At 47.3% G+C, this 17974-nt stretch overlaps 1 protein-coding gene across 1 annotated transcript in view; it reads left to right on the forward strand.

Moving 5' to 3' along the window:
• The window catches only part of ACVR2B (activin A receptor type 2B), a 185329-nt gene that overhangs the window by 42210 nt on the left and 125145 nt on the right, over window positions 1-17974 (forward strand). The gene's annotated exons all lie outside the window — the stretch shown is intronic.

The following is a 17974-nucleotide window of genomic DNA, read 5'->3' on the forward strand; positions in this document are numbered from 1 at the left end:
GGATCTCAATCTGTCCAGTTAAGTAGCAGAAGTGATTAGGAATCCATTTCACCTGCTTTGAAACAAATGAAAGTGACAAGAGAAACGGTGGAGAGGAACAGCAAGATGTCCCTAAAAAGATACTTACTGGAGATGATTCCCCTCCTTCCTGATTCTCTTCTAGTTCTGCGTTTTGCTGGTGTCCTTGTCACTGATGGTATCATGAGGATTTGCCTGCGGTCTAATCAGGTTGTACCGGTAGTCCTGCTCCTCCAGGATGGTACATCCATACGTGCCATGAAGGTTTGCTGTGTCTGTCAAGAGCATGGAACAGATACAAGGGGTCCGACCATTACCCAATGAGAGCTTGATGGGGGGGGGGGGGGCATCAATCCATGTGACCTACACTGGTTAGTCAAAGCAGCTTTTAGGGTCTTGGTCTTCCAATGCACAGTGTACATCAGATAGTCAGAGAAGCGACGAGGCCATCTTGGTTTGTCAAGCACTGGAAGGTGGCTTTAAAGTCCAATCTGAACAACCTCTTCCGCCCGGCATCTCTAGCCTTCAATGATCATCTGTCATTGCCAGGTGAAGCCTCTACAGTAACTGATACAAGAGAAACACTATATAACATGGGTTGCACATTCAAATGCGAAAACTGGGGCCCCTCGTTGTAGTACTTGTACTTAGTTTTGGCTCATCAAGAAGGTTGCGTTCTGTAGACCCTCCTCTATGACTCTATGAGGTTCTTTTCACATGGTCTGATCATGGATCAAAGTTACTACAAAATGCTGATTCACCCCGACAGTTGAGCCGTGTAAAAGGACGTACGTTTAGCCGACAAACAAGCAAACCCTTGATCATCAGATCATGAGTAGCTGATCGGTGACCGCTGTATGGGGATGGACGATTGTGTTAACGGTTGGTCGTCCACGTAGAGCAGATCTGCCTTTGTACAAGGAGGGAAGGAGCGCTGACTGATGTGCTGGTTGTCGGTCAGTAGTTGTTGGCATGCTCAGATTTGCCCGTGTAGGTCGATTTTTACTTGCTCACTAAAACCACATTTGCAAAGGGTTGTTCCAATGAGATGACCTGTTTTTAAGCGGATGGTTTCTTTGTATTTACTTTTATGGTTCAAAATGTATTTATTCATTTTTCATTTTAAGAAGAATATAGCATTATATCGTCAGGGGCCAGTAACTCTGGCCACATTACAACATCAAATCAATTATGTATTTTGACAATAAACTGTTATTAACTACTATCTGTCTAGCTCTTGCTTGCAATCAATACAATACACCTAATAATAATCTATAAACCATTTAGTATTATCAACTTGATATATAGGTAGTCTAATTTTCAATTAGGGCTCTAGTAAAGTCTAGAGTCGCGTAACAAAGAGAAGGCATAGTAAAGAGAATAGTATAGAGGGGGGGGGGCTTGACTGACCTGTCAATCCTTCCATTCCAATCTGCTCTGTTTGTCTCTAGTTAACTTGAAGTATGTTGGTCCTGGGGGTGGGGATTGCTCCATTTTGGACCCAGTTGGAGATCTCCACCGTCTTTCGTTGCGAGGTCCAAGCACCCCATCTCGCTAGGTTTTTGTTGAGACGTATTTCGTCTCTGGCACATAGTTCCTCCATGTACCCAATCTCGTCTAGTTTTTCTATCCACATCAACCTGGAGGGAGTCGATGACTCTCTCCACTTCAGTGGGATCACTTGTCGGGTCGCCAGTATAAAGAACCTCAGCAATGATCTCTTGGTCCTTGCCAGCGACCCCGGTATCATTGATAATAGCACCATTTCTGGTGTTAGCTGGATAGTTTCCCTACTGATCCAGGAATACAGGGCTCCTATTTCTTGCCAGAGGGGACCGATCATTGTGCACGACCACCAGATGTGAGTATATGTGCCCCTCTCCTTTTGGCATCTCCAGCAGGTGTCCGAGTACTGGGGGAAGATTCTGGCCAGCCTATCTGGTGTTTGGTACCATCTCATTAAGATCTTATAGTTGAGTTCTTGGTATTTGCTTGCTATATTCATTTTATGCGTTAGGATGTAGGCTTTCCTCCAATCCTCCTCGGCGGGTGAGTGGCCTAACTCCCTCGCCCATTCTCTTTCTAGTGCTATCCCACACCTTCCCGTATCTGCCTCTATCATGTGGCTATAAAGATTGGTGATTTTACTTTTTGCTTTAGGGTTGAGGATGAATTGTTTTTCAAACGTTGTGGGTGCTGACCCCACCGACTGGACATCTCCCAGTGATCTGACATAGTGGCACAGTTTTAGGTACTTATACCATGCTCCGGCTGGGGGCCCCCGATCCCCCCAAGATCCCTCAAGGTTTTCATGCCCCCCTCTGTGATCATATCCCCCACTCTGGGTATATCTCCGGGGCGGTCCTCTGCTAACATATCTGTAAGGGGTGTACCCCTGAGAAATGTCGGTATGTCCACATTGCCCACTAGTGGGGTTAGGGGACCTGGTTTCTTGATCAAGCCCATCCCGGAGGCTATTCCCAGCCACACTGAGACTATTTCTTCTGTGAATGGCGATAGTCCCAATTTCTTGTGTTTCCCTTTACCAGGGATCCACACGAGGCCTGTACCTCTGTATGGGGCCGAGTCTTGTTCCATTATTACCCAGCGTTTTTGTGGCTTACTATTTAACAATTCTAGCATACGCCGGGTCAGAGTAGCTCTGTAATAGAGCGCCATATTTGGGATATCCATACCTCCTCTCTTTTGATCCTGTGAGGGCCTTCCAGCTGCGCCTGGGTTTCCTGCCTCCCCATATGAACCTCATCATCAGTTTCCTTATTCTGCTCATGTAGGTCCCCGGTAGACGAATAGGTACCGTCTGCAGCACATACAAAAATCTGGGGAGGATGTTCATCTTGATTGAACAAATTCTACCAAACCAAGAGAGGGGCGCGCTGCGCCACCTATCCAGGTCCTTTTCTAGTTTAACTATCAGCGGTTGGTAATTTTTTTGGAACAGGTCTTCTGTTTTGGGGGTAATATTTATGCCCAGATATTTGATTCCTTCCTTCTTCCATCTGAATGGGAAGCAGGCTTTCAGTGCCTCCTCTTCTGCGTCTGGGATATTGATATTTAGTATTTCTGACTTGTTTAGATTCACTTTAAAGTTGGATACTTGTCCAAACTTACGGAATTCGTCAAGGATGCAGGGCAGGGCCACCCTCGGATTCGAGAGGTATATTAATAAATCGTCTGCATATAGCGCGACTGTTTGTTCGTTTTTTGCTACTTGTACCCCCCTGATGCCTGGGTTAGCCCTGAGTGCATTCGCCAGGGTCTCCATCACCAGTATATATAGGTACGGTGACAGGGGACAACCCTGCCTCGTGCCGTTTCTGATCTGCACTTGCTGTGAGAGTCTGCCGTTCACCCTTATCCTCGCCGTCGGGTTGCTGTATAGTGCTTTAATCCATCCCAGAAATCTGGGGCCTAGTCCTACTTGCTTTAGGGTCATCTCCAAGAACCCCCAGTCAACCCTATCGAACGCTTTTTCTGCGCCAATAGATAGCAAACATAATGGTGTACCAGACTCTACCGCTCTCGAGATCAGGGCCAAGGTCCTGACCGTATTGTCCCCTGCTTCCCTTCCCGGCACGAAGCCCACCTGATCTGCATGTATTAAGTTGGGAATATGAGCTTTTAATCGATTCGCTATTAATTTGGCAAATAGTTTGGTGTCTATATTGAGTAAGGAAATTGGTCTGTAACTCCCACAACATGACGGGTCTTTACCCGGTTTAGGGAGGACCGTAATGATCGCCTGTAGGGCCTGTGCCGGGAAGGGGGTTGTCCTGGATGCTGCGTTAAAGGGGTTGTCCCGCGGCAGCAAGTGGGTCTATACACTTCTGTATGGCCATATTAATGCACTTTGTAATGTACATTGTGCATTAATTATGAGCCATACAGAAGTTATAAAAAGTTTTTTACTTACCTGCTCCGTTGCTAGCGTCCTCGTTTCCATGGAGCCGACTAATTTTTGCCGTCTAATGGCCAAATTAGCCGCGCTTGCGCAGTCCAGGTCTTCTTCTTTTTTCAATGGGGCTGCTCGTGCTGGATGCCGGGTCCGTGTAGCTCCGCCCCGTCACGTGCCGATTCCAGCCAATCAGGAGGCTGGAATCGGCAATGGACCGCACAGAAGCCCTGCGGTCCACCGAGTGAGAAGATCCCCGCGGCCATCTTCATCAGGTAAGTAAGAAGTCACCGGAGCGCGGGGATTCAGGTAAGCGCTCTCTGGTGTTCTTTTTTAACCCCTGCATCGGGGTTGTCTCGCGGCGAACGGGGGGGGGGGGGGGGGGGGGGGGTTTGAGAAAAAAAAAACCGTTTCGGCGCGGGACAACCCCTTTAAACGCTTCCAGCACCAGAGGGGCCAATTTCTCCATACAGATCTTGTAGAAGCGGGAGGTGAGACCATCAGGTCCCGGGCTCTTTCCTATTTTTAGTGTGGCAATTGATTCTTTTAATTCCTGGATAGTAAAGTCCTCTTCCAGGGCCCCCGCTTCTTCATTCGTTATGTGGGCGGTGGAATTTTCGGACACGTATGTGTTCTTTACTGCATCAGGGTTTCTATTGGAGTCTCCCACATCCCCTGCTAAATTGTAGAGTTCTTGGTAACATGCTTGGAAGCTTTCTAAAATTTCTGTATTGTTGTGGACTATCCCCTTCCCGGGTTTGTGGACTTCAAATACGTATGTTTGTGATTCTCTGGGGTTAAGGGCCCTTGCTAACCCTTTACCGCATTTGTTCCCTAGCTCGTAGTGTAGTCCCCTGTGTTTGTCCCTGCGGCATAGTGACGCCTGATCCAGAATGCGTAAGATATTGATTCTCATCGCGGATATTTCTGCTGCTTTGTTATCTGCGGGCGAGTTTTTATTAGATGTTTCTAGACTGCTGAGCTGCGTCAATAGTTCCTCTAGCTTTGCATTCCTTGTCTTTTTTAAACGTGCCCCGTGGGAAATAAAAATCCCTCTGAGAACACACTTTAAAGCCTCCCACTTAATCGGTGCGGGTGTGGGGTCATTTTTATGGGTATCTATAAAGGAGTCTATTGACTGTTGTATGTCCTGCAGACAGGCCCCGTCCCCCAGCAGGTTGTCATTGAGTCTCCATGTGAGGTTCGATCTTTCAGCTCGTCCCCAGATGAGGGACCCCCAGACCGGAGCATGGTCAGACCACAAGAAGGGACCCATAGACGCTGATGGCCTTCTATCCAGTAGCCCGTGGGAGACAAATAGGTAGTCTAATCTATGGTAGCTGTTATGGGCGGGTGAATGGAAACTATAATCCCTCTCACTAGGATGTAGTGTTCTCCACAAGTCCACTAATTTGAGCTTTGCTAGTTCTAAACGGAGTCTATGTCTAGCTGAGGGGGGAACCCCTGACTTGCCCCCCGAGGAGTCTTTTGCCGGATCCATGGTTAGATTGAAATCTCCGCCAAGGATAATGGAGGAGCCGCTCGTGAAGACTGCCAGGTCCCCCAGCACTTGGACCCCGAACCTTTTCTGATCCTGATTGGGGAAATAAACATTTGCAAGTGTTATTATGTCATTGTTTACCTGGATCTTTAGGAACACATATCTCCCATTTTTATCCGTTTCTGAGGAAATCGGTCTATGTGGGAGATTTTTATGAATTGCTATTGATGTGCCGCCCGCTTTTTTATCCAGGTGTGGGCTATGGTACCACGTAGTGTAGTGGCGGTATCTACATTTTGGTATTTTGGTATCCTGGAAATGTGTCTCTTGAAAGAGGACAATCATGACCCCCCTCCGGTGGAAGTGGTCCATGATCTGTCCCCTCTTGGCAGGCCCATTCAGTCCTCTGGCATTAAAAGTGCAAAAAGTGATGTCAGCCATAGTCGCTACAAGTCTAGATAAATGCTGTCCGTTAGTGGTTGCAGGTCAGTCAGGTTATGGTAAGGGGAGGGGGGTGGGTTGGGGAGAGGGCAAGGTTGGGAGAAGAAGAAATAGAAGAAGAAAGAAAAAAGGTTCGTCGAAGAACCTTGCGCAGTATCGAACTACTGCGTGGAGTATCGGGGAGAACTACTGGCATGTTTGCTGCCAGGGTTCACACTAGGTGTGACTGGTCACCCTGTGAGAGGGACGTAGAGGTACCGGCCAAAACAAGTGCCGAGCTCCCACGCCTCCCCCCGAAACGCGACCATTACGCAGGTGCTACAGCCCATCATTGGGCCCTGGTCCAAAGCTCTTGAGGCACCGGTCATCTTTTGCTAGCTGAAAAAGAAAAACAACGTTAACTTGAACTCTGTTTTCGTATGGGTTGGTCTGGTACTCCATGTTGGAGTCTCAAGTAATGTCTTTCTCGTGGAGGCAAACCCATCCGCTCCCCTGGACGCCGGGGAAATGTCTCTAGTCTGACTCGTCTCCTCCTCCAATAACACCGGAAGTTTGAGAGGAGTTGGCGGTCTGGTAGTTCCCAAGCTGTTTCCCGTGTGGGTCAGATACATAGTCCTGTAAATACAACGGGCATGTATAGTAGGCCATACATTAGTGCATGGTATGTTGGGAGCTCTTGCAGTAGTTCAGGTGTTCCTGCCTGTCATCCTTTGCTTCTCCCGCCTTGTCTTGGGATGTGCACTTTGCCACTGTTCCTGTGCTGTGGGGGCCAATACCGTCGGAACCATGGGCCAGTCTGGTAGTGCTATCATTGGTAACTGGAAGGTACCTAGAAAATTGGGGAGGTCTCCAATTGACCGAAACACTGCGGATTTCCCGTCTTTTCTGGCTGTTAGGGAGAAAGGAAACCCCCATCTATACGGTATTCCTTTGTTTTTCAAAGCTGTCAATAGGGGTCTTAGGGCGCCTCTCATCCGCAGCGTATGACGTGCTAGGTCCTGTAATAGGATTATGGGTCTGCCGTCGTGTTGTAGCTCTCCTCTTTCTCTAGCCTTTCTCAGTATTGCGTCTTTGTCTCTAAAGAAATGGACTCTACAAATTACATCTCTTGGTCGGTTGGGGTCTACAGGTTTTGGCCCTAGGGCCCTGTGGATCCGATCTATCTCGATGGTGTCCCCTGTTTTGCGGTTTAATAGCTGTTGAATAGCTTGCGCCCAGGAGTCCAGGTGCTGACCTTCTATCTCCTCTGGGAGGCCCCTTATTCGCAAATTATTACGTCGGTTCCTGTTTTCTAAATCGTCGAGATGTGTAATGATACCGGCGATTTGGTCGGCTTGTGCCTGGATGGCCTGTCTGTGTGTTTCTAGTATGGCCGCAGCGCCTTCCTGGACTTCCTCCACTTGCACTATTCTGTGTCCTAGGTGCTGTATGTCATTGTGGATATTTTCTAGTGCTTTTTTATTAGATGTCTCAAGCCTCTTGAAGAACTCATCAAGTTCATTCTTTGTTGGTATGGCCATAATACGACTCTTCCAAGCCTCTTCGCTTATGATTGCAGGGGAGCCGTTAGATCTCCTATGCAGTGGGCTGTTTGCTGCGCTGTTTGCAGGGGAGTGGAGCCAGGCTGTACTATCACCCCCATCTGCTGTGGGAGACTGCAAAGTAGGTTGAGGAGAGCCATGTTCTGGGCAGGGACTATCACCCCCATCAGCTGAGTGAGGCTGCAGAGTAGATTGGGGGGAGCCATACTTTAGGTAGAGGCTATCACTTCTATCAGCTATGCTAGGCTGTAGGGTGTGTTGAGGGGAGCCATGCTTGGAGCTGGGGCTGTATTCAGTGTTACTCACTGTTCCTCCGTGTCCTGGGTCCTCCTCCTGTAATGCCTGCTCGGCGGTATTCTGGGTCTGTGGGCTCCCCCTCCCGCTGCATTTGCCTCCGTTCGTTCTGCCCCTGCTGTTTGTTTCTTCTGTCTGCCCTCCGGGCGGCTGCCGTGGCTCCGCACTCCTCTGCTGCTCCGGTGTCTGCAGCCTCGCGGGAGCCGGCGCCATCTTGGATGCGGCGGCGGCTTCACCCCCGCCGCCGAGGAACTTCTCCAGCGTGCTCCTTCTGCCGGCCGGCGTGCAGGACAGGGATCTCGGTGGCTTCTTCTTGCCCATGTGGCGTCCGAGGACCGGTTTTGCTGTCTTGTGGTGCCTCTCAAGTTGCAGGTAGGGAGGAAGACGCGGGAGCTCGCTTAACCTGCGACTTGTCCTGCCATCCGCTAGCCACGCCCCTCCTCTGTATTTACTTTTATCAAGGTCTAGACTCCAAATTATGGTTGCAGTTTGCTTGGTGGTCTTGCCCACTAAAGGCCCTTTTACATGGAACAATTCTCATTCAAACGAGCAAAAATGAATGGTGATCACTCATTGTAAAGAGAGTCAGCAATCGAACAATAAATCGGGCACTTTTCTTTCTTTATTGATTTTATGCAAGCTTAAAAATAATCATTGGCGCTTTCACTAGTCGATTTAAATACCGATTTTTTTTTTTTTTTTTGTCATTCCCATTCACTTCTACTGTGAATGTGAACGACTGAACAACTTCTCGTTTGAACGAGCCAACAATGTATCTGCCTGTTGATAAATGGGCTGCGCGAGTGAATTCCGACGACATTCAGTCATTGAAACAAGAAATCGTCAGGCCAAACGTACCCGAACTCCACCAACTATAGTGCCCTTCAGAGGTCTGGAAGCGGCTGACTTTTCAAAGAGAAAAACTAAAAAAAAAAAAAAAAAATAAAACAACTTTCTTGGAGGTTCTCCACCAAGAATGGAAATGTATTCTGATCGGCACACTGAAAATTTGATCTACGGTTTACGAAAGCATACAAGGATGCTGTAAAGGCAGAGAAGGGAGGCGGAGTCCAAAATGTGAGGTTATTAGTTTCTTGCAAGAAATTTTTTGCTTCAGAAATTATAAAAAACCCATTGAATTTATTATAAAATATTTTAAAGATTTTTTTTTTATTGACTTCCATGTCCAACACTTAATATCCCCGTCATCCCTTGATGGCCACCTGTAAGTGGGCTGTAGACTGATGTTGAATGTCAACCATTGTAGTGAAATAAGACCCCACTTGTTCCTTGGATTTGGGCGAAGCCTTGTTCTCAGGCGACTGATTAGCACATATCTCCATACAAATCTTGTAGTGATTGACAGCCAACTGGTTGCTTTGTAGTCGTTGAGGTCATATCTGTCTCCATTCTCATGGCTGAGGATAACTATGGCATTGTTCTCCAATTTTCCTGCTCTTCAAGTAAACGGCTTGGCAAGAACGTTCCCCCTCCTAACACGACTTCCTTGAAGATTTCCCATGCAACTTTCCATTCTAAGTTGACTTTTGCTTTTGACTTTTTCTCCTACAGGCATGATTTGCTTCTTGCCAGTCATATTGTCTTGGTGGGAATGTGGGAACTTTGTACATTTTCGAGCTCTATATAGTAACTGTCGTACAATTCAGCGGTACTCGATGTTCTAAATGTCAATGGTTGGAATTCAACAAACGCAGGATATTTTTTTTTTTATCGTCGAATCTACTTTTCAAGACTGTACAAAGGTTGAGCATTGAGTGTTCGTTGATACTATAGACCTAGTCCCTACACAGGCAGCTGTCGGCAACTTTAATTAGTAGCAAAAAAATGCCCCCGTCCCAATTGGTGACCCTCTCGGTAAAATTGATTTTTCCATTAATTCCTCTCCTCGGTATTAGCAGAACTTTCTCCCATGATGAACACCTTTCTAAAAAGAATAAATCATGTTCACATATTCAGCTTCTCTTGCTGAATCCTGATTTTAATAATGGGAAGCATTGCTGAACACCTGCTGTGCCCCCTGCCGAACAATGCCCATTTGCATCAGAATTGGGCTCCAGTCTGTTGCACTGTTTGCTTTCGAGCAGAGCGGGAGTGCATGGGGGTTTTTTGTTTGTACGGTATCTTTAAAATTGGAGATGTGTAGAGCCGACGCGATGCTCACCCTGAAACCAACGTCGTAGGTAGAAAATACTTCCAAATTCAGGTAGACCTTATGGTTGATCCCAATAATGGATAAGTTTGGCTTACTGACTCCTATTTTTGGCTTGCGTGTTATAATTGGAAGTAATAAACCTTTCCTGCAGTAACATAATTACAAGTTCATACTGTCCGAATGATGGGCAGCATCAATCCGGGACTGGTGTGCCCATTCGGCTCGCGCCGTTTTATTTTGAAAGGCTACTGTGTTTTGATTAAAAGCATTGGTTGGGTTCACATCTGTGTCGGAGATTTCCGTTTCTTGCTCCGTTTTGGGAAGCGAAGTAGGGGCATGCCCTAGTTGAATGGCTCTGTCTTATAACTGAACAGCGCCAAACGGACACCATTGATTAGAATGGAAACTGTTCGGTTTCCGCGTGCAACACTTTTTTTTTTTTTCTTCCGTTATTTTGTGGAACCTCTGACCAACGCTGATGTGAAACCGTCCATACTTAGAATTTTGGCTCGTAGAGCCATCCCAGCTTCTCTCCGCTTCCGTCTTCAAAACTGACATCTCGCCCCTGCTTGTGTATAGGAAGAGGACAGCCAGTCTTGATGACACAAGAGGGGAGAGGCCAACGTGGTCCGCCTTTTCGACTCGAAAACGGAGCTCTTGAGCTAAACTTCTATGGCTGAATGCACATGGTCGGATCCCGCAGCGAAATCCGGCTGGTGACCCCTGCGTACCTGTCCGTATTTTTTTCTCGCCGCCAGGTGACGATGCAGCTGTCACTGTGGACAGGCAGCAGATCAGATGACTTCCACTGATTTCAATGGAAGCAATCTGCACCGATATAGAACGCGCTCGACACCCTCCATGGACCACCGTACAGTGGCCGCAGCGGCTCGACGCCCTCCGTGGACCACCGTACAGTGGCCGCAGCAGCTCGACGCCCTCCGTGGACCACCGTACAGTGGCCGCAGCAGCTCGACGCCCTCCGTGGACCACCGTACAGTGGCCGCAGCAGCTCGACGCCCTCCGTGGACCACCGTACAGTGGCCGCAGCAGCTCGACGCCCTCCGTGGACCACCGTACAGTGGCCGCAGCAGCTCGGCGCCCTCCGTGGACCACCGTACAGTGGCCGCAGCAGCTCGGCGCCCTCCGTGGACCACCGTACAGTGGCCGCAGCCGCTCGGCGCCCTCCACGGACCACCGTACAGTGGCCGCAGCCGCTCGGCGCCCTCCACGGACCACCGTACAGTGGCCGCAGCCGCTCGGCGCCCTCCACGGACCACCGTACAGTGGCCGCAGCCGCTCGGCGCCCTCCACGGACCACCGTACAGTGGCCGCAGCCGCTCGGCGCCCTCAAGTTCTACTGACCTTAAATCCTCATATACTCCTGTGAGAATCGGGATCAGTTTGACTTTTACGTAGGGTCCTGGTATTTTAACCAATTTATGGCCGTCAAAAACCAACCTGCAGCTGGATTCACTCATCCATTTAGTTTCCAAGCACACAGACGGTTGAGTATTTCATTCTTGGCATGTTCACCTCTGCTTTGTGTTAGCGAGTGACAACACCGCTTCCCATTACTTCCTACAGCCCAAAATATTGTATTGAGCAGATTCTGTCTGCGGGAGACAATTTGGCCTTTTTTCACTAAAACTGGAGGGAAACCCATCCAGGGGTTAAGACTTGTAGATCGTAATTGGCCAAGTACTTAAAGGGGTTGTCCCGCGCCGAAACGGGTTTTTTTTTTTTTTTCAACCCCCCCCCCCCCCCCCCCCGTTCGGCGCGAGACAACCCCGATGCAGGGAAGTAAAGAAAGTTTACCGGAGCGCTTACCTTAATCCCCGCGCTCCGGTGACTTCAATACTTACCGCTGAAGATGGCCGCCGGGATCCTCTGTCTTCGTGAACCGCAGCTCTTCTGTGCGGTCCACTGCCGATTCCAGCCTCCTGATTGGCTGGAATCGGCACGTGACGGGGCGGAGCTACACGGAGCCGCTCTCTGGCACGAGCGGCTCCATAGAAGACTGCTGAAGACCCGGACTGCGCAAGCGCGGCTAATTTGGCCATCGGAGGCCAAAAATTAGTCGGCACCATGGAGACGAGGACGCTAGCAACGGAGCAGGTAAGTAAAAAACTTTTTATAACTTCTGTATGGCTCATAATTAATGCACAATGTATATTACAAAGTGCATTATTATGGCCATACAGAAGTGTATAGACCCACTTGCTGCCTCGGGACATCTCCTTTAAGTCCAAGTTTTCACTGCATAGATACAGACACCATGAAAAAGGCAATGAAACCCTTGGCTGAAACGTTTGTTTTTTTTTTCTTTCCAACGCCGATTCTGCGTTTAGTATTGTGGCAGAGATACGTGGCTCTGCGGCTCTTTTCAATGGGCAAATCCACATGCAGAATTCCTCAAGCAGATCAGTTCCGCGCCATATAAAGTACCGTGTGGAGTGCAGATGTGATGCAGATTCAGTGTCAAATTTAAGGCAAATCTTCCACTCTGTGACCGTACCCTAATGGAGCGTTCAGGTAGCGATATTGTATACGCTGTGCGACTGCGTTCGAAGGTTCCATGACCGCTGCTGAAAACCGCGCTGTAATGGAATGCCCGTATGGGAAACAAATGGGGTCATTCACGTCTATTATGAGAGATGCTTCGTTTGTTTCTGTTCTACTTGAAGCATAGAAAAAAAACGTACTTGACTGCGCTATTCTGTACTCCAAGTTGAACGGAAATATTGTAATCCGGACACAAAATGGGTGTCTCTTTTACAATAGAAGTGATTGGCCCCGTTTTTGTTAACTTTCGGGGTGGGGTAACAGCAATTTTTAGAAAGCCCCGAGCGATTTCACACAATGTATACAGTAGTATACATATACGCAGTGCGAGCGTTCCCGGAGTCAAACGGTATCTAATGGTCGGAAAATATTTTGGTGTGGAAAAAAAAAATCTCATCTGTTTTTGGAAAAACACAAATTTGTGTGGTTAGTTCACCGATCCAGACGCACATTTATGGGCCATTTCACACTAGTGTTTTTGCTCTGCGTCTAGCTCTTCCGTCGTGGTTTCCTACCTTCCAAAAAAATGCTAAAAACCTTCAGTTAAATCCTTTTCTCAATTTTTTTGTCCTAATTATAATTTTTACACTAGAACAAAATCGTGTGGCGCAGAGTGCCAAGTGCAGTCCTAGGCTCTCGCTCACGACCTGAAGGTTGGTTCATGGTTCAGGTAGCCGGCTCAAGGTTGACTCAGGCTTCCAGCCTTCCGTGGTCGGTAAAATGAGCACCCAGCTTGGTGGGGAGTAATAATTACTTAAAAGCGCTGTGGAATAAGTTGGTGTTATACAAATAACATTATACTCTACTTTTTGTTTGCAGTTCAAAAACAGAATAAAATCAGATTTTTAAAAAAAATTTTTGCATTGTATTTAATGGTAGACTGGGGAAAAAAAGAGCAGAAAGGTGATCCGTTTTCACCTCCACTTTGTACAATTCCTTCTTTGTTGAACAAGATGTGCCAAAAACCCAAAATGCTAGTGTGAACTCGCCGTCTCCCCTATCACCATCTCTTCTTTCTATGGGGAGTGATGGCCGCAGTGGAATGCAGGCGGTGAAGCGGCTTTAAAACCTGCGCAGTTCGAGTTTTTGAAGTTGCCTTTTTTCCACGGAAATCTTGCGGTATTTTTGTGCCGTCCCGCTGCGGTCGTTCCGTGAGATTTCTGCGGGGTTTACGCCCCATGTGAACCGAGCATTAGAGCTGTAATCCAAATATTTTCAGAACATTGGATCAATGAAAAGGTAACCTTGGCCCGAGCATGCGCTCCAGAGATGGCTAGCATGGCTGCTGCGTTCCCGAGTGCAGTGAAGAACGTCAGTCGTTACTCCGCATAGCGTTCTACGTATAGGGTACCTTTACATGGAGCATGTATTGTGAGAAACTGTTTTGGGGTGCATTACCTACTCTGAAACGTTGGGGCGAAATATTTAAATATTTGCGTTCCAATCCATCCCTATTCTCTCCCGATGGCGCTCAGGTACTCGTACTCCTTAGTTCTGCTACCAGTTGTTACACTGTTGCTTGAAGAGGTCTTAAGATGCTACATTCCTGGCTCGTCTCCTGACTTGGGTTAATCCCATGTAGACAGGAGCAATGTTTTCCTTAGCATTATGGGAGGTCGGCGAGGAATGTTGCAGAAATAACGTTGAGGTTGGCGTCCCGCAATCATCAGGGTTACTAACTGTCATTTTTCTTTTTTTCTGCGCAACTTATCCAAAACTCACAAATGGCCAACGTTTTTCATGGAGACTCTGGAAAACCACCCTGACAGCTAAAGAGAGGTGATACCTGCATATAAGGGTCCGTTTTACACGGGTCGATAAATCGTTCGAATTTCTCCATCCAATGGAAATCTCAGTGATTCTCGCTTGGTGTAACTGCTGCACCCACTGAACGATGAATGAGAATTGGTTCGCTCCTTGTTCGGCTGCCTGTTGGCGGTGTATGGAGGCGCTAAAAAAATTAAGAACTTTATTTAATTTATATAATCACTGAAATCGGACATTCCTAGACAGCCCGTAAAAATAGGGCAGAGTTTTCCGGACAGCTGCAAACTTTGAAAGTAGTTTCTGCCTTCTGATGCAGTGACCTGTTCAGGTCAGAAAGGACTGTGGAGTCCAAACGATTGCTTGGAGGTCAGAAGTAAACTGAAACGCCCAGTGTGTTTTCTTCTTTTGGGGGTTGAGGGGGTTGTACTTGTTCTCAATTTTGCTTTTCTTTTTTTTTTTCCCTGCCTTTTTGAGCCCACTGGGTTTTGTAAATCGTGGCATGAGAAAGTCCGTACCAGTGAAGCCTAGGTGTGCCTTGACACAAGCGGAATATCTCCCACCTAAAGGCACGCCTTAATCTGCAGCAGCGGAATGCCACCCAATTCCTGCATGTCTACGTATTGATTTTGAGTCTTGTGGAAATTTTCCACTCGTGTGAAAGTCCCCTAAAGGCTCTGAATGTATAAAGTGCCGCATACTAAATATTCTACATCACTTGACGAATTTCTAGTGTACTCTGTTTTTTTTTCTCGCCACAGCCGTCACCACTTCGGATTTTGTCCCAATACTTTCCCTTCCCTAAAAAGTTATAGGGATTCTGCCACCAACATTCTGCCAGCATGAACCTGGCACCCAGGAAAGTCTGTTGTCCCCGTGGGTGTTTCTATACTGCAACACTTCAGTGTTACAGAATAGATACGCCGTTGAGGTTAGACTTGAGCTTCACTTTGCGTCAGAGGCGGGGCCATAACGGCTTTTGTCCCACCCACAGCATGAAGACTGGCAGCCCTGCTTGTTTATAGGGTGAGAGCTGTCACTCTGCATGCAGCCGGCGGGGAGCGGCTGCCCATCTCGCCTCTGAAGTTGGACTCCAAGCTGAGCTTTGAGTCACAAAGTGTTTCAGAATAAAACACCCACAGGGCAGGAGGCATCCCCGCTCATGCTGCCCGCGGATCGAACACCATGAAGCCGATGACCGGATCCCTTTAACTTAATAAAATGCATTTTATTTTTTAAACTTTTCGGCCCTACCGCACTCCACTTAGGACTTGTTCACACAGGCCTATGTGGGGTTTGATCATGTAAATACGCTGCATATACCCAGTTTCCCTGAAAATAAGCCCTAGCATGAGTTGCAGGATTTTTGAGAATATTTGAACTATAAGCCCTACTCTTAAAAATAAGCTCTAGATACAGTTAATGAAAAAGTCAATTTAAATAGTGGCAGCTATACATGTAAAAAGGTGAAATCTTTTGGAGCAAAAATTTATATAAGGCCTTGCATAATTTTCGGGGAAACGGGGTGTATGTGACTGAAAATTGCATTTCCACATCCAAAAGGGTCAAAAACCCATTAAATTGGCTTTATGTCCGCAGCTGACTTCAGAGGATACTGCGCTCCCCCTCATCTTTGAAGTCTTTGTGCTGTGAGCGCAGCACCAATGATCACGGGATACCACTTAGGCGTCGCCTGACCAGTGGCGCTACGTTCACCGCAGGCCAATGGGGAACGTTGACAGCGTGAAGATTTCAGATTCTGTTGCGAAATTCTGACTCCGTTTTTTTGATCCGGAAATGCCGTGAATTTTCCGTGGTGGAAATTGCGCTGCATTTTCGCCATGTGTAAGCGTACCCCTAACCAGCAGCTTGGGTGCACGCCGACTGCATAGTACATTGGACAGCCGCTCATTTGAAGGACCACCATCTAATGGGTCCTTGGTATCCCCTCGATGGCCACGGCATTCTACATACCGTGTTTCCCCGAAAATAAGACAGTGTCTTATATTAATTTTTGTTAAAAAAGGTTTAACTTTTTTACATGTATAGCTGCCTGGACACTATTTAAATTGACTTTTTTTAATTAAAGGGGTTGTCCCGCGCCGAAACTGGGTTTTTTTTTTTTTCAATAGCCCCCCCGTTCGGCGCGAGACAAACCCGATGCAGGGGTTTAAAAAAACCAAAAACGGATAGTACTTACCCGAATCCCCGCGCTCCGGTGACTTCTTACTTACCTTGCGAAGATGGCCGCCGGGATCTTCACCCACGGTGGACCGCAGGTCTTCTCCCATGGTGCACCGTGGGCTCTGTGCGTTCCATTGCCGATTCCAGCCTCCTGATTGGCTGGAATCGGCACACGTGACGGGGCGGAGCTACGAGGAGCAGCTCTCTGGCACGAGCGGCCCCATTCAGAAGGGAGAAATCGGACTGCGCAAGCGCGTCTAATCGGGCGATTAGACGCAGAAATTAGACGGCACCATGGAGACGAGGACGCCAGCAACGGAACAGGTAAGTGAATAACTTCTGTATGGCTCATATTTAATGCACGATGTATATTACAAAGTGCATTAATATGGCCATACAGAAGTGTATACCCCCACTTGCTTTCGCGGGACAACCCCTTTAACTGTTAGCGGGGCTTAATTTTGGAGTAGGGCTTATATTTCAAGCATCCTCAAAAAGCCTGAAAAATCATTTTGCATCCTCAAAAATTCTGGAAAATCATGCTATGTCTTATTTTCAGGGTATGTCTTATTTTCAGGGAAACGGGGTAGTAAGAGGCTTTTGTAGCGAGATGGGTACTTTTGAGTTCGTGTTTCCCATGACACAAGCATCATGTATGGCTGCTGAGGCGGCGCTAATAGAGCCAATATATCTCCCCATTTAAAGGTGTTGATGTCGGGCGGGTATAGATTTCTGGCGCTCATTCTGACCCTCCTCCAGCGCTTGTCTGCACACAACGGCAGATCATTACGGGTGAAATGGTTTTTAGCAGTGCTGAAAATTGGAAAGCTAGAATGAATTAGCAGACTTTCCCATCGCCTGCGCGTCTCACCTTTCATAAATATTGGACTTGGCATGAAATGAAGGTTGCCGGATTATATTTTGGACATAAAGCTCCTTTTGGCCGCTTGCTTATGCAAATAAAGATAATTTTTTGGAAAGGATAAATTGTCAAAAGTGCTTGTTTGCCGAGGTGTGAGATTTCCAGTTTCTGAGGTTACTCTCCTTTATGTAATATTAGCATCACAGAAATCGGTTATCGCTTCTCAGGAGGATTTGGACCATCTGTCATTGGGTTAGATGATAAGCAGAGGGATCAATAATCAGAATAGATTATATATACCTTTTAAAATGATCTATTGTACAAATCAAGTTATGGTAAACATATGTTAAGAATTTTTTTGTTTTATTTAATACCACAAGTTTCAAACGTTTTAACAAATCCTGCATTACTCACACTGACCACTAGGCGTAACAGTCTGATACTTTCTCTTCTAGAGAAAGAACAAACACAAAAACTTCTCATCCGTTATTTCACTATCATCACAGGCAGGATTACAATGCAAAAAAAGAAATGATAGTTACAGCTCGCCTCCTCTCCCTTCCTGCAGAAGTCAGAGGATGTCCACGCCACTGTCTCATAGAATTCTGTAGGTGATCGCCACAACTCGTCTTCCTCCCTCCCTACATAGGTCATAGAATGTGCACATAAACACTTCCCCATCGTAGTCAATGGATCCCCTCCTGTCCATTGTGTCTGC

This window comes from Eleutherodactylus coqui, chromosome 12, assembly GCF_035609145.1.
Source record: "Eleutherodactylus coqui strain aEleCoq1 chromosome 12, aEleCoq1.hap1, whole genome shotgun sequence".
Lineage (NCBI taxonomy): Eukaryota > Metazoa > Chordata > Amphibia > Anura > Eleutherodactylidae > Eleutherodactylus > Eleutherodactylus coqui.